The sequence below is a fragment of the Giraffa tippelskirchi genome, chromosome 8 (genome assembly GCF_054371585.1).
Source record: "Giraffa tippelskirchi isolate mGirTip1 chromosome 8, T2T-mGirTip1v1.2.pri, whole genome shotgun sequence".
Lineage (NCBI taxonomy): Eukaryota > Metazoa > Chordata > Mammalia > Artiodactyla > Giraffidae > Giraffa > Giraffa tippelskirchi.
Genome location: NC_137282.1, coordinates 40,021,144 through 40,043,881, shown reverse-complemented (window position 1 = coordinate 40,043,881; position 22,738 = coordinate 40,021,144). Strand labels below are relative to the sequence as shown.

Sequence of the window (22,738 nt, the reverse complement as noted above, 5' to 3'; positions counted from 1 at the left end):
CTCCAGGGAATCTTCCCAACCCAGGAATCAAATTCTTGTCACCTGTGGCTCCTGCACTGCAGGGGGATTCTTTATCATTGAGCCAATGTGGAATCTCAGCACAGGGTAATAAAACTTGGTTTTAATTAAAACATGAGTGTGTCCTTGGTCGCCCCCTTGTGGTGGACTCAATAAAGTACTCACATGTTAGACTACTTTACCTCCAGATGTTCAAGACCTTCTAGCATTTTACAGTGAAATATGATGCTGAATATAATCTTAAAAGGTTTTTCTTGAACTCTGTGCTGGCGCTTTTTTTTTATTTCTAAGATTAAGTATATAATTGAATAATCTGATCAGATTGTGTTATCCTATGTCCCTGGGTGAAATCTAGTCTGTATCTTTATTTTCTATTATTGTTTCCCTTTTATATTTGTAGCTTTTATTGTTGCTAATAAGAGAGAGTTGCAATAGGTAGGTGCATATGCTCAGTAAACCTGACAATGTTAGCTCCGAAGGCCAATAAGAATGTCTCAACACACTGGTGGGTAAAATTTGCCTTGGGTCACTACTCTAGACCTCATGTGGACTCTTTTTTCTTTGTTTCTCTGAGAATCAATTTGTTTATTCCATTTACTAGCAATTGCAGCAAGTAAGGCTTACTCATGGTGACAGCTGGCATTTGGTCAGGCTATAGACACCCAGGATATAAAAGCAGCATATTTATTTCCCGTTGTCTCAACTCTTATAGGTTATCCCAGCAGAATATTCATCCCCATCCAGGGAAACTCATGCTTCATCCATGTACTTTACCATAGACTTAAACATCATTTTTATCTTTCACTGAACACACCTACATAGACCAAGAGTCAGAGAAGTTGAAGGATGATCCTGGAAAAGGTGGAATATTTTAGAGGTGAGCAGTTGTGTCATGCTTGATGTGCAAGTAATTAAGTAGCAGAATGGGTGATCTGGGGCTTCCTTGGTGGCTCAGTGGTAAAGAATCCACCTGCCAAACAGGAGATGCAGGTTCGATGCCTGGGTCAGGAAGATGCCCTGGAGGAGGAAATGGCAACCCACTCCAGTATTCTTGCCTGGAAAATCCTATGTACAGAGGAACCTGAGGGGCTACAGTCCACGGGGTCACAAAGAATCAGACATGTCTTAGTGACTAAACAACAATAACAACAAAATAGGTGATCTATAAAATGGATGTTGCTTCACTTCTTTCACATACAATCTACCCTCCATGTCCATGGACTCTAAGAATTCAGCCAACAACAGACAGATAAACTATTCCAGAATTTCTAAAAATCAAAACTTGAATTTACAGTATGGGTAATTATTTACTTTGTACTTTGAATTTACAACTATTTACATAGCATTTATATTGTATTAGGCATTATAAGTAGTCCACAGGTATTTAAAATATATAAGAGGATGTGCATAGGTTATATAGGCAAACACTATGCCATTTTATGTTATTTGAGTATCCTAGGATTTTGGTATCCTTGGGGGTCTTGGAATCAATCCCCAAGACACACTGATTGAGTCTTGTACCATGCACAAGAATCTCTCTATGACACATGATTTTTATTGGAAATTAGTAGGAAAAGGATTTCTGGGAAAAGCAATTTGGCCTAGCCAAGTGGATATATTATGAGGGCTTCTCTGGTGGCTCAGATGGTAAAGAATCTGTCTGCAATGCAGGAGATCTGCGTTTGATCCCTGGGTCGGGGAAGATCCCCTGGACTCAATTATGTTTTATTGTTATTCATTGTGTTAAAATATATGTGTTAAGTAGATTTTTTTTTTTACCTACTTAAAAGCAAACATTTTAAAACTTCTAACATTCCATAAATATATAGATTTGGTAAAACTTAAAATTTCTAGGAATTATTCCCTTAAACTAATATAAAAATATTCAGAGAGACTAAATTTGGTAATAAATATAAAGATTTGCCAACTGTTATAATATTTCATAAAATAATTATGGGGTATTTGAAACACTTTATTGATTATAGTTCAACTATTTTAATTTACATACAAGGATTATTTTGCCTTTCTATTGCTTTTTCTTCTAACATTGTCAATATTTCTTGCAATTGCTATTTACTGGAAATACAATAAATCAAATTATTATAAAATTTTAGTTGTGAAAAATACTTTGTCAAATACAAAACTAAATTAACCAAACCGGTGTCTTTGCGCAAATCATCTCCCTGACAGTAAACTGTTGCAATCCTGTTGTCATGTTCATATTCTGTAGACAGGATTTATTCTTTAGATAATGATAACTGTATTCCAGGAATAAAACAATAACAATGCTTATATATGTTAATTGGTGAAAGAGGATGTATAGTTGCATATGATTTAAGTTGAGTTATTTCTGGGTTCACTTATCTTTCCATAGGAGCTTACATTTAATCTGCATTACGTTCTTCTAAATTTATATCCAAATTAGAGTCCGCATGCTCCTGAAAAATTAAATATTGAATACTTTGTTGCATTAACAATATCAAGTAGAGTTAGACTCTGCTGTTAACACCTGTTATTATGTAGACAATCACTAAGCATACAATGATTTAATAAAGTTATTGTGTGTTTCTATGGTGATAAAGAGCTTGTATTAATAGACAAAAATAGTTGAATAAGCAATGGTGTTTCTTGCATTATAAAATCTGTTACCATTATCTGTATAACTCCTTAATCTCATACATTCATCCTAAATCTTCCCAAAGTATGTAACAACTTAAAATAGACTCTTTTGTGAAACTCTGTTGGATCTGCAGCTGGTTAATTTGTTCATCTCCAGTAGTGCTGAAATAGCCCAGTGACACCTAAATGCACTCTCTGGCATACTGTGAGAGAGCTAACACATCAATTATAGATGGCTCTGTTAAACTTTCCTGGAATTATGTGTCCCAGGGAGCTAATTTACAAGACTAAAGGATTTGATATAGGTGTCAATTAAGCTGGATTTGGATTTCCCATAATTGGCAAATGTTAATTGAAATGTGCTCTCATTTGTCAGTATAGTTCCAGTCTTTAGTATATTAATTCCACAGTTTTCCTTATTTCTCTTCAACATTTCACTAATAACTTTTACATGAAGTTGAATATGGTATTTTCTAGTGACAATTTTTCTTCTGATAGAAGAAGGCTGTAGAAGTTTGTGCACGTAATTATTTTACTGAAAAGGAAAGGGCGTAGTTGCTCATGGCACTGGAGGGCCATGCACTATCCTGCATTATTCCAAACACCTTCTTTCCATTGACTTTTTGGGGAACATTACCATATCCTGAGTCAGTATCTAAAATCACAGATGAACAGTTTTCTGGTTATCTGGATTGTAGTATAAGACTGTAACTTAAAGTTAAATGTTAAATGAGTTAGCCTTTCTACTCTCAAAAACAGCCTTTCTATTCTCTATAAAAAATATAATTTATGCATGTATATATAATATATATGTTCTTATGAATAGAAAGCCTGTATTTAACTTTTGTATTAATTATATATAATATAGCTAATGTATAAATTATATAATAAATCTGTGATTTTATATAATTACATATGGTTAATATATATCATATTTAATATTATTATATAATTAATACATAAATTTTCCCTTAGCAAACATTTAATGGTATTTTTCACTCTATTGGGAAAATATTAATGTTCATGAGATATTTCTTTCTTGGGATAAATACTAAAAATAGTCAATATCTCTTCAGGACTTATATGGGAGAAATTCAAGTGAATCTTATGGATCGATTAATTCAAACTTTATAACAACCATGTGGGATTAGCACTACTAATATTCTCATTTTACAGAAAAGAGTGAAATAAAACATGGCTAACTTTAGACCTGCACTTTACTAACTTTTCTGTTTCTCTCCAGAAATAATGAAGCATGATTTTAAATCATTATTAACTAAGGATTCCTGTCAATATCTCTGTGCAATACTGACTCCCTAAAAAGGTCACCAGAAAACTTATTGATTAAGCAAACTAATTGATGCTTTTGAACTGTGGTGTTGGAGAAGACTCTTGAGAGTCCCTTGGACAGCAAGGAGATCCAACCAGTCCATCCTAAAGGAAATCAGTCCTGAATATTCACTGGAAGGACTGATGCTGAAGCTGAAACTCCAATACTTTGGCCACCTGATGTGAAGAACTGACTCATATGAAAATACCCTGATGCTGGGAAAGAGTGAAGGCGGAAGGAGAAGGGGACGACAGAGGATGAGATGGTTGGATGGCGTTACCGACTCGATGGACATGAGTTTGAGTAAGCTCCGGGAGTTGGTGATGGACAGGGAAGCCTGGTGTGCTGCAGTCCGCGGGATCGCAAACAGTCAGACATGACTGAGTGACTGAAATGAACTGAAACTAGTTTTTAGATGAGTACAGGTGTGGAGAACCCTATCTTTTTTTTTTTTTTAATAAATTTATTTACTTTAGTTGGGGGCTAATTACTTTACAATATTGTAATAGTTTTTGCCATACATTGACATGAATCAGCCATGGGTTTACATGTGTTCCCCTTCCTGGACCCCCCACCCACCTCCCTCCCCATCCCATCCCTCTGGGTCATCCCATTGCCCCGGCCCTGAGCCCTTGTCTCATGCATCGAACATGGAATGGTGTTCTGTTTCACATATGATAATATACATGTTTCAATGCTATTCTCCCAGAACGTCCCACCCTCACCTTCTCCCTCAGAGTCCATAAAATTGTTCTATGCATCTGTGTCTCTTATTCTGTTTCGCATATAGGGTTATCGTTACCATCTTTCAAATTCCATATATATGCATTAGTATAATGTATTGTTGTTTTTCTGAACCCTATCTTGACTGAACCTTAGTGAATCTCAGAAGGGAATATCAGAGGAAGATGCATATAGGATCATCAGAGTCTGGGGCCATCTTTGCTGCTGCTCAGTCGCTCAGTCGTGTCTTGACTCTGTGACTGAATGGACTTCACACCCCTGGCTTCCCTGTCCTTCTGGCTTAAGGCAAATCTTTTATTACGAGGTGATTGGCGCTTGAAACATTTTTGACACAAAAGCTGTAGGCACAGGCAGGAAATGACTTTAATAAGCAAATTGATAAGTTGTCTGTTTAATAAGTTGTCTGATAATCAAACCTCTTGCCCAGCTGAGCAAAATGTTTCCTTTGAGAAGAGCTATTTGCCTAAATAAGTAAATTATGTTATCATATATTGGGTTATAGGATCTCCTTGAACCAAACACAGTATCTACCTACTGGTGTCTAGCCCTAAATTCATGAGCAAGAATATCTAGGGACAAAGTCAATACAAGTTGAAAGGGTAGGAGGGGTGGGGTTCAGTTCTTAGTTAAGATTGCTAGGCTATGTTAATGCAAGTCAATTCTCAACACCTTTTACAGAAAATAAAATTTCTCATCATATCATAAGAACAAGTTCTATCTATAAAATCTTGTGGGAAATCTTGGTAAAAAAATATATGCCAGATTTCTCTTTGGAGCTTAAGTTCAGAGGAAGAATAGATCATTGCTCTTGTGTCAAAAAAAAAAAAAAAAAAAAAAAACTGCTTCCCTCCCATCACAGTTACTAATCCCTGCTGTGGATAATTGTCCAACATGGAAGTAACTCCCATTATTAATCTAAGACTGATCTATCTAATACAATAGCCACTAGCCACATATAACTATTTAAGTTTGAACTTCGATTAATTCAAATGTAAAAGGCAATTCCTCAGTTATCCTAATTACATTGCAAGTGCTTAACAGCTACCTGTGGCTAGTAACTATCAGGTTAGATAACTCAGAATTATAGAACATTTCTATCATTAAAGAAAGTTCCATGGCACAACTTTAATCAAAGATAATTCTTCATGTTCTGAGAGTTGATTCAGAACATTTTCACCTTTAACAAAGCATAAATGTTATTCCAGAAATTTTAGAACAATAGTCTTATTTATGAATAGGTCTAATGCAATCAAATTATAATGAAGTGGCATTTGACGTTATTATTTTTCACGTGAACGTATCTTCAATTTTGTATCAAACTCACATTGGACTGTCAATTTTCCAATTCAATTTCTTGAAAAAACCTCTTGGGGCAATGGGAAATATTTTTTTCTCTTAGTGGTTGATTGAGAGTTCATTAGATATTTATGGGCACACTAAAAATACCACTGAGTCATTTCTGGAAAACGCAAAAGTGCATAAGAAGAATCCTATCATGTGCTATAAAACTTTAATGTATATTAAAATTAAACACCTATGACTTCATAGCTTTACTGTATTCCATGATAGGAAAACAAAAATTCATAAATGTGTGTAATATTTGTAAGTAGTTTATTCTGCTTGATTAGCTTCTTTCAAAACAGAATAATTTAGTGGAACTATAAGGGAGCAAACCATTTGATCCTTTGCTGTGAAATACTCCATCCTTGATATTTAACTAAACTTGAGCATCTTGAAGTTCATGGAATGAACTTGATAACACATGGAATGTGTATCCCAACACAGACAGCCCATCTGATGAATGCAGTAAAAGCACTTTCTGGTCTGAGTCTGGGCTGATACATTATTCCAGGTTCCCTTTTTAAAAGAAATACTTTGAAAGAGTAAGTTACCAAACCTTGTTCATTAAACATCAATGAGTAAATTATGATATATTAAGAAATAAATGCACTAAATTAGGACTTGTCTTATACACACACACACACACACACACGTGTGTGTGTCTGTGTGTTTTCTTAACTATTTGCTAATTAGTTCTTAGGGCTTACCAGCTTGCTCTGTGGTAAAGAATCTGCCTGCCAAAGCAGGAACCACAGGAGAAACAGGTTCCATCCCTGGGTCAGGAAGATCCTATGGAGGAGGAAACGGCAACCCACTCTTACATTCTTCCTGGAAAATCCCGTGGACGGAGGACCTTGGTGAACTACAGCCCGTGGGGTCACAATGAGTCAGAGGCAACTAAGCACTAAATGGTTCTTAAGGCTAAGTTCACCTAGTTATAGTCTTACATTTTTAATAACATAAATTAAGTCTCTAAAAACTTAGTAATATTTTCCACGGTCTCTAATAACTCCAGAATTTTAATTTAGGGCAAATTTTTTTTTTAAGTGATCGTCTCAATAAAAACACCTTACTTATACTATCTAGGGATGTGTGCTAGTTGCTCAGCTGTGTCCGACTCTTTGTGACCCCATTGACTGTGCCCGGCAGGCTCCTTTCTCCATGGGATTCTCCAGGCAAGAATACTGGAGTGGGTTGTCATTTCCTCCTCTTGCCCACCCAGGGATCGAACCTGGGTCTCCAGCGTTGCAGGCAGATTCTCTACCGTCTCAGACCATATATAAGATTTTGGTGAAGGGTGTACCTAGGAGGAGGGCATGGCAACCCACTCCAGTATTCTTGCCTGGAGAATCCCAAGGTCAGAGGAGCCTCGCGCGCTGTAGTCCGTGGGGTTGCATGAGTCAGAGACCACTGAAATGACTGAAGCGACTGAGCACTCAAGTACACATACTATAAATTAGTGAAAGATTCCTTTCCCTGGCATCACACAATGTGAACCAAAGCGGTGGATTATAAAATCAGGCAGATCACCTTGTTCTTTTAAGGGAAAATCCTACAGCCCTCTGTTTAAAAACTCCTCAACCCCAGCAGATCATCCACGCGCAAGAGGCGCCCGGCGGGCTCCGCGGCGCGCATGCGCAGTGCAAGCCGCGCCTGCCTGGTCGAGCGGCCGGCGGTTGGCCCCGCCTGGGCTCTGTGCCCTCTCCCAGTTTCCAGTCTCTTGTGTCTCAGGCAGCACATTCAGCTGGTTCGGCTAGGGTACTCGCCACAAGGAGGAGGCGGAGCTCTTCCAAATGGTGGCCCAGCGGCTGTAGCCACTGTACCCCAAGAGCTGCAGTCCCTGGAGGAGCCGCATGGCTGCCACGAGTTCTACTCACAGGTGCTGACTCCGACCTAAGATTCTTCTGGTGGGCTGGTGCAGCATTGGCCAAACCACCTTCATAAGGCATCTGATGAAGAAGGGCTTCACGGGGCTGCGGTATGCGGCCAAGCATGGCACTGACCCCTTCGCCACCGCCACCCAACACAGCCTTACGAGGACAAGGTGTCCTGCGATGCGCTCATAGGAGCCTCTGGTGGCTCCGCCCCCCACCCCCCAAGCTCATCATCTTCGGTATGGATTAGCTCATGAACTGACTCGTGTGCCCAGCTGTCCGCATAGGCCGCTTCGGCCCTCCCGGGGTCCCGTCTGGAGAGAAATAGCACTTGGGGAGAGGTTATGACTTGGCGGAAGCTTGGAGTAGTTCACCAAACATGTGGACCACATCATCCTGCTCTTTACTGCTCTTCAACTGGTCACCTCCGAAGAGTGTTCAGAAGTCATCAAGACCCGGAGGACAGTGTGTGCTGAAGTTCCAGGCCTAAAAGCCCTAGCTGCTGGACATGATGGACCATATGCTGGTCAACAACATCGCTTGACTGACGGCGATACCCGGCTGGGTGTGAAGGGCCATGGCCTTGGATGGCTCCAGATCAAGCTTTTTGGGCATGACTATGGCAAGGCGTTCCGGCAGAGACACTGGTGATGCTGAGTAGGTGGTGGACAAAGACAAGCCTGCCTGCAACGAGTTGTACAGACTGTCACTTTTCAGTGGCCAGATCAGGAGTGCCGATGCCAGGTAGGAGATGGTGAAGTCTGTGCTGCCTAGTACGGTCCTTGGAAAGGTCTGGAAGCTGGCTGAGGTAGACCCGAATGGGCTGCTGGACATTGAGAAATTTATCCTGGACAACCACCTCACTAAAGCCAGGCTGAGGGTCCATAAAGTGCCCACCCACCTGCCCCTTCGCCTCATCTCGTCCTCCAAGCAGAAGCACCAGTGACCGGCTCTTCCAGCCCATGCCTGTCATCCTGCCATCTCAGAACCTAACCAGGCAGAGACTGAGAAGACAGGAAGGGTCTCCAGTACTTAAAGGCTCTAGACTGAGCAGATGTTTCCTCAGCTTTTGAAAACGGTAAGAAAAAATATAGGATAACAGTACTGAAATACTATCTACTTACTCCTCCTTTGAAATTAGTGTACTAAGAGCCAGATGCTTAGATAAACACTTTAATATGTGTCATGCCATTTCACAATTACTACAACTCAATGGGAAAAGTTATCTGAAACAATGGTTATGGGATTTTGAATCTCAGTAAGACACCATAACTTTCTAAAGGGGTTATAGCTAATACATGATAGAACTATAATTGAAATCTGAATTTCAAGTATCTAGATCTCAAAAATAATTTTTTTCAAAGTTTTAGTAGTAACGCACAAATGCAGGAAATTTAACCTCCCATATCTGCTTATGGAAAAAACTATCATTACCTCCATAATTAAGGGTTTTCTTATCAAACCATTGAAACGGTTTCCTTACCTCAAGCAGTCCTGCATGGTTGATGTTTTCTGTAGTTAGTTTTGCTGTTTGGGAATATCATGTAAATGTGTTTTCTTGTGCCTGGCTTCTTTTGTGCTTAATGCTCTTGAGATTTTTCTATATTGCTGCCTACATTGTGGTTGATCATTTTTCATTACTAAGAAAATATCCCATCGCATAAATATATGCTTATCCAATCTGTCGATGGCTGTTTGGGTTGCTCTCAAGTTTTGGCTACTGTAAATTATTGGTTATAGGGGGCTGAAGATGAGTGAGTTTGATTGCCAAAGAGAGAAATGTCTATTTGGGTCTTCCATCCATTTTTTGATTGGGTTTTTTGTTTTTGATATTGAGCTTCATGAGCTGTTTGTATATTTTGGAGATTAATCCCTTGTAGGTTGCTTCATTTGCATATATTTTCTCACAGTCTGAGGGTTGTCTTTTCATCTTGTTTATGGTTGCCTTTGCTGTGCAAAATCTTGTAAGTTTAATTAGGTCCCTTTTGTTAACTTTTGTCTTTATTTTCATCACTCTAGGAGGTGGGTCAAAAAAGATCCTGCTTTGATTTCTGTCAGAGTGTTCTGCCTTGTTTTTCCCTCTAAGAGTCTTATAGTATCTTATCTTTTATTTAGGTCTTTAATTGATTTTGAGTACATTTTTGTCTATGGTGTTATGGAGTGATTGCTAAAAAGAATGAGGGAACATTTGGGATGATGTAGTTAGTTATGCCAGTATATATATTCAGGTGCCTTTTAATGTGTGTAAATTATATCTCAGTAAGCTTAATAAAGTATGTTTTTCATATAGAAGAATAAGCTGTAACACAAATATGACTGCTCCACCACCCTCCTTCAAGCACTTCAGTTATTTCCTAATATTCTTCAGGAAAATATGAAGCTTCATATTCTTAATACAGTAGCTTCTCTGATCTTCTTATAGGAAGAGAGTCTGTAGATCCCTCTTCCTGTGAACCTCAGTTCTTGGTAAGGATGCAAAGAAGAATTTGGAGTCTTACCTGTTGCAAGAGAGTTTATTGAAGAAAAGGAGAGAATAGAGAGAACACCTTAAAAGAAAGGTGGGCCAGGCCAAGGAAGGCAGTGGCCCCAGAGGGCTGGAGTGTAGATTTTATAAAGCAAGATTTTTGTCATAATCCAGGAGGTTGTTGATTAACAGTCTTAACTGACAGCTGCAGGTTAAATAACAGGAGGCTCTGCTGTGCATGTTCTTACCATAATTCAGTCTATTATAGTTAAATGTATGTATTCATAGAATATTTATGAAGTTTTAATGAGGCCACCAAAGGGTATCTAAGGACATGATAGCATAAGATGTGCCCATGTAGCAGAGTGAGAAATGTACCCTGAGTCGGCCAGTAGGGGATTTTTCTGGCCCCCTGACCATTTTGGAGTACTGATGGGGATTTGTTTTGGGTAGAGTTGACAAATAGCTTGGGGGGATTAGGCAGCTCTTAGGCATTCAGCCAGTGGGGCTGCATCTCACTGCTCATGGTTGACTTCCTGATTACCAGTCTGATTATACCACAGTTACCAATTTTACTTTCTAACTATGCAACTTGCTAAAGTTATCTTCTTACAGTACCTTCATGTCGGGTAAAAAATATGTTTCTTTCCTGCACATGCTGCAATTAATTTGTCTTTATACATTTCCTGAAGTGACTTTCTATTTTACTGTATTATCTATTTTTTCCTACACCCATTTGCACAATACCATACACACTATTAAGCATCAACATCACCATCAACAGATCAAATACTATCCACAACTCTTTCACTCTTCACTCTAATTGTAATTCATACTTTGGATAATGTGTTATCTCTAAATTCTGGGATTAGATTGTGGTTTATAATCTCTGCTCCACCATCCACATGGAAGAGACATCAAACCTTTCTAATCCAAATATTCTTCATTACAAGTCAAGGATATGATACAATAGCAATAATTACAGTAGTAGTAATTGATTCTTACTATGTTTCACATTGAGGATTAAACAAGAAAAGGAATATAGACAGTTCATCTAAACGAATGGCACATGATAAACATCTACCTACATTAGCTATTAGAAATAATGTAATAAATTAGATGACTTACCCCTCCTTTAGCTACTTTACTCCCTTTACTTTCTTAAAACACATTGGTATAAGTCATTCAAACATCTATATTGAAATTATCTCATAATGTTTCATATAATTATATTTTAATCTAGATTTAAACATTTCAATTAGATATAATTTTATACACCAAGTTGTTGTCACAGTATTTGGTAAATAGTAACATCTAAAGTAGTTTGTTGAACTATTTCAGTTGAAATAAGGAATACTTATTTTAAATGCAATGCTTTCCTTATAGCTAAAACAATTTGAGTGATTTTTTGGCTTATTACATAAACATATGGTGGAAGATACTTTCTGTATATGCCTAAACCCTCTTTTTCACATCAGTCTGTCATTCTTTTATCACATTTTCATGTCAAAAATACTTTGGTGACTAACTTTTTCTCCCCAGATAAATTTACTTCTTCAGCCCTTATTTAACATTTGCCTTAAAGAAAATTTAAGCTTATGTGAGAGAATTTCCTTTGAAGTCAACAAAATTCATGAGACTGATTTTTCTTAGTTTGATTTTAGCTAGCAATAAAAATATTCTAACATACACATAGCATAGACAATCCAACTGACTTTTTTGCTCTTTTCTAGAATAAAATACCTTAGTGGATTGGAATCTAATTAAAGTATGTTGTACATATATCCATAAGGAGTTCCTATAAGACTGCTAAAAGAGAAAGGACTGAAATGAGCAAAATATGTCTCTCAAAGCTTTATTTATTTTGAAGAAGCCAAAGCATTGATGTTAATAGTCATGATTTTATACTATATAGTAAACTTCATATACATATGGACTATACCATGCATAATAATATGAATATCAATAAATAAAAAAAGTAATATGAGTAATTTAAAAAATATGTAGACTGCTATTATAAAATTTTAGTATACTTTTAATAGCTTTTTTATATAGAATGAAGAAAAAGCTGTTCAGAAGCCTCAAGCAATAATAGTTACATGCACAATAGTTGGTTGGGAAATATTTATTAAATTAAAGGTTAAATACATATTTTCTCTGGATAGGAATGCTGATGATGTAACATATAATCATTGATCCATATCATAGCCAACATCTTATAAAAGCATGTATAGGATGGAGCTTCTGTTATTTTCTTGTAAAATGATCATAATAACCACTTTCATTTGATTGGAAAGCTGAATGAATTTATTAAAACAATGCACATGGTAAGCACTGGATGACTGTTAGTTATTGCCACAACTGTGTCTGTTACAAATACTACCATGACTTTTGCTTGGTTCTGCCTCTCTGTCCCTCAGTTTTGTTCACTATAATTGAGGTTTATAATAGCATGTCTATCTTTGTGAAGGTTAGTTGAATTAATTCACTGAACTCATTACTTTAATTCATTGAATTCAGGTAAAGAAGTTGTAAATACTTAGAGACTCTATGTAGAAGCAACAGTTAGAACTGGACATGGAACAATAGACTGGTTCCAACTTGGGAAAGGAGTACGTCAAGGCTATGTATTGTCACCCTGGTTTAACTGATATGCAGAGTACATCATGCTAAATGCTGGTCTGGATAAAGCACAAGCTTGGAATCAAGATTACCAGGAGAAATATCAATAACCTCGGATATGCAGATGACACCACCCTTATGGCAGAAAGTGAAGAGGAACTAAAGAGCATCTTGATGAAGTTGAAAGACAAGAGTGAAAAATCTGGCTTAAAACTCAGCATTCAAAAACAGAGATCATGGCACCCATCACTTCGTGGCAAATAGACACTAGACAGCAAATTTAAAACAAGAGACATTACTTTGCCAACAAAGGTCTGTCTAGTCAAAGCTATGGTTTCTCCAGTAGTCATGTATGGATGTGAGAGCTGGACATAAAGAAGGCTGAGGACTGGAAGAATTGATGCTTTTGAACTGTCATGTTGGAGAAGACTCTTGAGAGTCCCTTGGACTGCAAGGATTTCAAACCAGTCAATCCTAAAGGAAATCAACTCTGAATATTCATTAGAAGTACTGATACTGAAGCTGAAGCTCCAATACTTTGGCCACCTGATGTGAAGAGCTGACTCATTAGAAAAGACCCTGATGCTGGGAAAGCTTGAAGGCAGGAGGAGAAGGGGATGACAGAGGAAGAGATGGTTGGATAACATCACTGATTCAATGGACATGAGTTTGAGCAAGTTCCAGGAGATGGTGGACAGGGAAGCCTTGCGTGCTGCAGTCCATGGGGTCACAAACAGTCGAACACGACTGAGCTACTGAACAACAATATTACTTAACTGACTTCATCTAATGTTAAAGTTTTACATTGATTTCTCAGTACCAGTGTCCAACAAAGGGAAGCAGCCCTTATTATAGAAGTAATTGAGTGTAAAGCTGGGGAAGACATTATACTAGATGTCTAGAATATGTTCTAGTTCCAGGAAGTACACACATAATTAGAAAGGAGGAGACAGACAGGAGGCAAAAGAGAAGGGGGAGGGAGATAGTGAAATGGAAAGGAGGTAGGGGAGAAGAGAAAATGGAGAAGGGAAGAAAGAGAGAAGGAAAAGAAGACAGAATATTGAAAGAAACCAGGAGTTACCCTGAAGGATTTCCTAGTGACAACAGCTAGAACAATTTGAGCATTGAATAAAGATGTTTTATAACAAAAAAGGGAAGAGGTTATGGTACCTATTGGAATAGGAGACATGAAGAACCTCTTTGTGTAAAATGGAAATAGGAAAATGTCAAAATTCATCTAAGGCAGACATTTTTTTTCTGTAATGTGGAATATTTACTGTTAATCAGTCAGTTCAATCTCTCAGTTGTGTCCAACTCTTTGTGACCCCATGGACTGCAGCACACCAGGCCTCCCTGTTCTTCACCAACTCCTGGAGCTTGCTCAAACTCATGTCCATCAAGTCAATGATGCCATCCAACCATCTCATCCTCTGTCAATCCCCTTCTCCTCCTGCCTTCAATCTTTAACAGCATCAGGGTCTTTTCTAATGAGTTAGCTCTTCGCATCAGGTGGCCAAAGTATTGTAGCTTGAGTTTCAGCTTCATCCTTCCAATGAATATTCAGGATTGATTTCCTTTAGGATTGACTGGTTTGTTCTCCTTGCAGTCCAAGGGATTCTCAAGAGTCTTCTCCAACACCACAGTTCAAAAGCATCAATTCTTTGGTGCTTGGCTTTCTGTGAAAGTGAAAAGTGAAAGTCGCTCAGTCGTCTCCTACTCTCCAGGCCAGAATACTGGAGTGGATAGCCTTTCTCCTCTCCAGGAATTTTCCCAACCCAGGGACTGAATCCAGGTCTCCCGCATTGCAGGTGGATTGTTGACCAGCTGAGCCACAAGGGAACCCCAAGAATACTGGAGTGGGTAGCCTATCCATTCTCCAGGGGATCTTCCTAACCCAGGAATCAAACTGGGGTCTCCTGCATTGCAGGTGGATTCTTTCCAACTGAGCTATGAGGGAAATCTTTCTGTAGTTGGCAATTTAAAACATCATTCTCTGTGACTGTCTTTGTCTATATATACTTTTGAAAGTCTTTGTTTAAATGGAGAGTTGCACCTTTCCCAGTATAGAGACCACTGGTATAAAATGTAGGGTTCCTATTTCACATTTACTAATCTAAAATCCAGTAAAAAAATAATCTGTGAACTCCAAATTTAGTTAATTCACATATTTTTATTAAGTGCCTATTATATGCTAGTTACTCTCAGAAGTCCCTTCCTTTACAGAGCTTGCACTGTAGTAAAAATATTTACGTAGCACTTAGACATGTACAAGGTACATTTCTGAATACTGCACCTATATTAACTCATTTAATTCTTACAACAATTTTTAAATTTAACATTAATATTTTAATTTTTTAAACTAGTAAACCAAAATTAAGCAAAGGAAAGGAAAAGAAAAAAAAAAGAAATACTAGACCTTAAATGTTCACTTGAACATTTAAATTAAATATGGGATTAATTTTTGCAGATTTTGTCTTGAAGTATATGTGTTGACTTTATAAATAGTCAAAAACATATTACTTTTATAAAATGGTTAATCAAAAAGTTAATTGTCACGGACTTAAAAACAGCCCTATAAATAGCATTATTTGATTTCAGTAAAAGCAGATAAAAATCTGCTCTAGTGATTACTCAATTTCCATGGAAACTAGAAACATATATTTATAGAAAACTTGATACTTTATAAATATCAAATTGTACCATTATCTGCAGATGTGCCAGTTCTGTCAGACTTTGCCAAAAATATGTAACTGTTTCAAAACAAATGACTTTATGATGAAAATGGCAAAGTGAAAAATGCAGTGTCTCTACCTCCAATTTGTTTTATTTTTATGTAATGGAATGAGCAAAATTTCAATGTTAAATTTAAATTTAAAAAGTGACTGTGTTATATAATAGAATGTATCATACTTTGCTATTAGACACCAAATATTTAAGTTTGATAGTATTCCTTGATATTTTAAAGGTAAATTGACCTTAGTGCCTTTCATCATTTTGAAACTTTTAAAGAAGAATCACAAAAGTATCCTAACTGAAAGATACAATTTTTACTAAACATTAGTTTACAAATTATATTTTAATTACTTTTTTTGATATGAAATATAGAAAGATCTTATGTATTAAATGTTGAATATTTCTAGTCCTGCTCTAATGAAACCTAGGAAGGGAGTTGTTTTTTTTTTTTTCATACTTGCTATTCCCTCATTTCTCAGGTACATGCTTTATGTTACTTAGTGTTATAAAGAAAAAATGATACAACATCCTTTAAGAAACAGTTTAACAGCTCAACAGAGATAATTGTAATGCTTTTAAAAAACAGTTATTTGCATTAAAATATTTGGGTGGGGCAGTGCAATGTTAATCATATTTGCATCTTAAAATACCACTTATATCACATTGTTTATAAATGCTTCTCATATTTCAACTTGCCCAGTAAATAATTAATAAGTATTTATTAATGTCCAATGAAGTTATCTAGTACTCACTTTTCTCTATTTTGTATAATTAACATCACGTTAAAATATAACAAACTTTTTAATGTAATTACTAAAGCATATATGTCATTAGTTGCATTGTTTTTAATGAGATAATGGGCATAAACTTTTTCTGTTTTTATACTTTAATTAATTTTGGCATTATGTGCTCCAATTAATCTACCTCAAATTATTGAGCAATTATGCAACTATTCTTATTTAATATAGAAGTATTTTGCCAGGTACAATGCAACCTTATCATTGAATTATTTTTTAAACTACCCATGTCCTTTTTATTTGTGTATGCATGTTTATATCAGTTCCAACCTTTGTTGATACCAATTTGGCAGCAAAAGTCCAGGTTATCAGCCTTTCTGAACTGATGAAAGTGGTCTCCTTAGCAACCGAAGCACTGTAGAATCTCTCAGAACACCTGTTCTTCCCACTCATAATTCCTGCAGCTGAGATGTATGCACTTAAAAACGGCCTTTTCATTTTGTGCTTCCTGTGTTCAGGTTGGTTAGGACAGTGAGAGTTCGCTGAGCTTGGCTGCTCACATAGATCAAAAGACTCAAGTGTCTACTTGCTTTAGACTCATTATCGTGGTTAGCAATTAGTATATCTTCTTCTCCACCCTGGAAGTACTCCTCCTGTGTTTCCTTAGCAGCCGGTCCTCAGCAGCCAGACATAATGGTAAGATCTAGAAATCCAGCTAGGGCAGTAGACATCCTGTAAGTGCAGATGACAAAACGTGGCTCCGTTGTCACCCTCAGGCTTTTTATTCAGCCAACATTCATAATTCATTGAGCCCAGTAATATAAAAGGGCAGTGTGCCTGACTGCTTACGAAAATTACTGTCATATTTTAGCTTATAAATTTTTAAAATTATTCATTTTCTTGATTGTGTAAGGTCATTCTTCTCTTTTTCTTGAAAATTTGCCCAAACTTATTCAGATGCACTGTCTGTACTAAGCCTCATAAAAGAGATTTAAAGAAAAAAAAAAAAAGGCACTCATTTTCTCTTTCTTAGAACAAGTTCCTAAGAAACCTAAACTTAAGTAGTATTTTAATGTTTCATTTTAACAAGTCCTTGAACAGTTTCATTTAACTTGAGTTCTCATTTTTAAGAAAGCTGTTAGGAGATTAAGTAAAATAAAGAATGAATAAAAATAATCTCTATAAACATGCAACTTTTCCTATGTTGTGGAACGTTTCATAAAAAAACAAAAGCTTACACAGGGAGGGGATTAAAATTAATTTCCCACAAAATGATTAATTATCTTATCAAATCTCAATGTTTTCTTCATACACACTAACATATGCTCCTAAATCATTTAATTTTCAACCTTTTTTGGTTACAATCTGATTTTCTAATTAAGTTGGTAAGTCACTTCCTCAAACAAACCTTTACCAATTAACTTTTACAGGCAAATTGTTTTACATGTTCACCCAATATGAAATATCATTCTAATTAGAGGAAATAACTATTTTTCTATTAACAGGAAAAATGTGTAAAAAAGATTTATACTTTTATTTCCTAAAATATACTTATTTAAGATGCTTCGAGGCATCTAGTAGGCATTTCACTATTTGTCTATTTAAAATACAGATACTACAATCCTATGCTGTGAGAGATCCACCTATGTAAATTAAAGATGAATTATTCTGTTTTTTTTTCCCCCTCAAACACTAACATTCAACATATATCTTCCTTTTGGACATTATACCTATCCCAACATGTGCTAAAAAATCTAAGAATATAAATATTTAAACATTCCATGATGTTGTTTAGAAGCTCTTCTAATTCACTATATCATTTCTTTTGCATCTGGAAATAGACATAGCAAATTTGAGGAAAAAGTAACTTGAAAAAAAGTTAAATTTTACTTCTATCTTCTTTTCAGCAGTTACCCATGATAAGATACCGCAGTGGCCCTTGCTTTCTTTTCTAATATCACAGCTCTTTTCTTCCTCTTCCTCTTTTCTTCTTCCTGCCCTTCCATGTTCTTCTTTCCCGATGACTTTGCTCTTCTATGCAGAGCAAGATACTTTCTCTGTTCATAGCTCTAACCTTAGTGACTAACACAGTGCCAAACTTGTAAAACTTGGCTCTTTTTTGCTTTCTGAAAGATCAAATAAATCCCCAATTTTAACTATTACCTTTTACATCGAGCTACATTTACCCAGTTATCGTTTTACCTTTTAGTATCTGCAATCTAAAAGCATACATACAGAAAGCCAGACATATTAAAGTGAGCATCCTAATATGATTGTGTGTCATAGGGGGATTCTAGCTGCTGGAACAAATGAATCCCCGCATTTTCATGGTATGACACAATAGGCATTTATTTCACACTGATGTAGTAGTGCAATGTGCCGTTACAAGTCTGCAGGTAGCATTCCTGCAGGATGCCTATGTGGTGATTCACAGACTGAGCCTCCTTCTGTTTTGTGGTTTCAGAGGCCTCCAAAGACTGTCAGCATTCTATTAACTAATAGCGTTGAGAGAATTAGAAACATTTTTTTAAAGTACATTTGTTTTTAGAACAGTTTTAGATTTACAGAAAAATTGAGACTATAGCACAGAGAGTTCTCATATACTTTGCATACGGTTTCTGGATTAACACTTCATATTGGTATTGTAGTTGTCACAATTAATGGACTGATTCTGATACAATAGTGAAAATCCGTGCTTCCTTCAGCTTATTTAATGCCTTCTTTCTGTTTCATAATCTTACAAAGGATACCACATTACATTTATTTGCATGTTTTCTTTAGGTAATTATTAGGCTTTCTTTAGGATGCAACCATGTCTCAGAATTTCCTTGTTTTTGATGCCCTTGACTGGTCAGGTATTTTTATAGAATACTACTCTATTGTAATTTCTATGACATTTTTCTTCTGATTACACTGGAACTCTATGAATTTTTTTAGATGGAAGACCACAGAGATAAAAGTTTACTTCATCATGATGTCAAGAGGATTTACTATTCACACAATTTATCACAGTTTATACTAATCACTTGCTTGAGCTTCTGTTTGTCAGATTTCTCTACCGTAAAGTTGCTCTTCTTCCTCTTTTCCATTTTGTAGTCTTTGGAAGGAGATAACATGGTGCAGCTCACAGTTATAGAAAGAGAGTTTATATTCTCTCTCCTTGAGGGCAGGAGATCTACATAAATTCTTTAGAATTCTTCTGGATGAGAGATTTGTCTGTTCTCCACACATATTTACTTATGCAATTGTTTATATCAATATGAACTAATAGAAATTTATTTTAGCCTTTGGGTTGTATAATTCAGTTCTTCTTTATTAATGTTGCTACTCAAGTTTTCCAGCTTTGGCCATTAGGTGCTCTTTCAGTTGGGTCCTGCTGCACCCTTTGGATGTATATCCATTAATTCGTTTTGGTATTTGTTTTGGATTTCTGTGTTTCTTAGCACTTTGTTGCTCTCTGTTGTTGCTCGCAAGTATTACAAGCAATGCTTGTGCCAGATTCTCAGGCTTATCATGAGTATTTCCTGCCTCAGCCATTTCTTCAAAGATCCGTGGTTCCTTTTATTGGAGAATACTATTAGAAACCAAGATCTTGGTGCTAAATGTGCTTATTGCTACTGGAATGTTCCTTCTTTTAAACACTACAAGCTGGCAAAGCAAGGAAATGTGTGTGTACATTAGCCTATGTATATACATGCCTTTCAAAACACTTCTACATCTGTGTATAATTAAGCTAAGAACATATACAAACTAATGTCTCGGTTTTTTTCTATGACAACAGGAATCTTTCAGTCCTCCTCCTCTTATTTATGAACTGCTGTGCCAGCAGTGATAAATCTTGGCTGTCATCTATTTAACTGTTCGATTTCACTACACAAGAGTAGTACTGTTCCCATACCATTATGATAAATAACTTTATCAACAAAATGCACTGCTTACACACTGTGTTTTTGACTTCAGTCTCGTCAAGTTGAAGTGTAATTCATATACAGTGCTATGTTCATTTCAGGTATATAACATGGTATTTTGACCTGTATATGCATTATAAGCCTGCTAGGTTCATCTGTCCATGGGATTCTCCAGGCAAGAATACTGGAGTGGGTTGCCATTTATTCTCCAGGGGATCTTCCTGACCCAGGGATCAAACCCACATCTTTTGAATCTCATTCACTGGCAGACAGAGTCTTTAAAACTACACCATCTGGGAGGCCCCCAAACATTATAAAATGATTCAGGTCAGTTCAGTTCAGTTGCTCAGTCGTGTCTGACTCTTTGCGAGCCCATGGACTGCAGTACCCCAGGCCTCCCTGTCCATCACCAACTCCTGGAGTATACCCAAACACTTGTCCATTGAGTCGGTGATGCCAGCCAACCATCTCATCCTCTGTTGTACCCTTCTCCTCCTGCCTTCAATCTTTCCCAGCATCAGAATCTTTTCCAATGAGTCAGCTCTTCCCATCAGGTGGCTAAAGTATTGGAGTTTCAGCTGCAACATCAGTCCTTCCAGTGAACACCCAGGACCGATCTCCTTTAGGATGGACTGGTTGGATCTCCTTGCAGTCCAAGGGACTCTCAAGAGTCTTCTCCAACACCACAGTTCAAAAGCATCAATTCTTCGGCGCTCAGCTTTCTTTATAGTCCAACTCTCACATCCATACATGACTACTGGAAAAAACATAACCTTGACTAGGCGGACCTTTGTCGGTAAACTAATGTCTCTGCTTTTTAATATACTGTCTAGGTTGGTCATAACTTTCCTTCAAGGAGTAAGCGTCTTTTAATTTCATGGCTTCAGTCATCATCTGCAGTGATTTTGGAGTCCCCCCAAAAATAAAGTCAGCCATTGTTTCCACTGTTTCCCCATCTAATTGCTATGAAGTGATGGGACCAGATGCCATGGTCTTAGTTTTCTGAATGTTGAGTTTTAAGTCAATTTTTTCGCTCTCTTCTTTCACTTTCATCAAGAGGCTCTTTAGTTCTTCTTCACTTTCTGCATATCTGAGGGTGGTGTCATCTGCATATCTGAGGTTATTGATATTTCTCCCAGCATTCTTGATTCCAGCTTGTGCTTCATCCAGCCCAGTGTTTCTCATGATGTACTCTGCATAGAAGTTAAATAAGCAGGGTGACAATATACAGCCTTGACGGACTCCTTTTCCTATTTGGAACCAGTCTGTTGTTCCATGTCCAGTTCTAACTGTTGCTTCCTGACCTTCATACAGGTTTCTCAGGAGACAGGTCAGGTGGTCTGGTATTCCCATCTCTTTCACAATTTTCCACAGTTTATTGTGATCCACACAGTCAAAGGCTTTGGCATAGTCAATAAAGAAGAAATAAATGTTTTTCTGGAACTCTTTTGCTTTTTAGATGATCCAGAGGATGTTGGCAATTTGATCTCTGTTTCCTCTATCTTCTCTAAAACCAGCTTGAACATCTGGAAGTTCATGGTTCACGTATTGCTGAAGCCTGGCTTGGAGAATTTTGAGCATTCCTTTACTAGCTTGTGAGATGAGTGCAATTGGGCGGTAGTTTGAGCATTCTTTGGTATTGCCTTTCTTTGGGATTAAAATGAAAACTGACCTTTTCCAGTCCTGTGGACACTGCTGAGTTTTCCAAATTTGCTGGCATATTGAATGCAGCACCTTCACAGCATCATCTTTGAGAATTTGAAATAGCTCAACTGGAATTCCATCGCCTCCACTAGCTTTATTCGTAGTGATGCTTCCTAAGGCCCACTTGACTTTGGACCCCAGGATGTCTGGCTCTAGGTGAGTAATCACACCATCTTGGTTATCTGGGTCATGAAGAACTTTTTTGTATAGTTCTCTGTGTATTCTTGCCAATTCTTCTTAATATCTTCTGCTTCTGTTAGTTCCATACCATTTCTGTACTTTACTGTGCCCATCTTTGCATGAAATGTTTTCTTGGTATCTCTGATTTTCTTGAAGTGATCGCTAGTCTTTCCCATTCTATTATTTTCCTCTATTTCTTTTCACTGATCACTTAGGAAGGCTTTCTTATCTCTCTTTGCTGTTCTTTGGAACTCTGCATTCAAATGGGTATATCTTTTCTTTTCTCCTTTGCCTTTAGCTTCTCTTCTTTTCTCAGCTATTTGTAAGACCTCCTCAGACAGCCATTTTGCCTTTTTGCATTTGTTTTTCTTGATGATGGTCTTGTGGTAATGTAAAATAGCTACCATATTCCTCTCAGTTCCTCCCATCCTCTCTCTCCCTTTGTGTCTACAAATCTGTTCTCT

General features: G+C 37.1%; 1 long non-coding RNA gene across 3 annotated transcripts in view; it reads left to right on the top strand.

Moving 5' to 3' along the window:
• The first annotated feature begins 7,678 nt into the window (after positions 1 to 7,678).
• Positions 7,679 to 22,738, top strand: part of LOC145518618 (uncharacterized) — a 356,357-nt gene continuing 341,297 nt past the window's right edge. The window contains exon 1 of one of the 3 annotated variants that reach the window (XR_014063037.1): positions 7,679 to 9,004. This is a non-coding gene — a long non-coding RNA (uncharacterized LOC145518618). The remainder of the gene's footprint in view (positions 9,005 to 22,738) is intronic. The other 2 variants (XR_014063036.1, XR_014063035.1) reach the window with 2 other exon arrangements.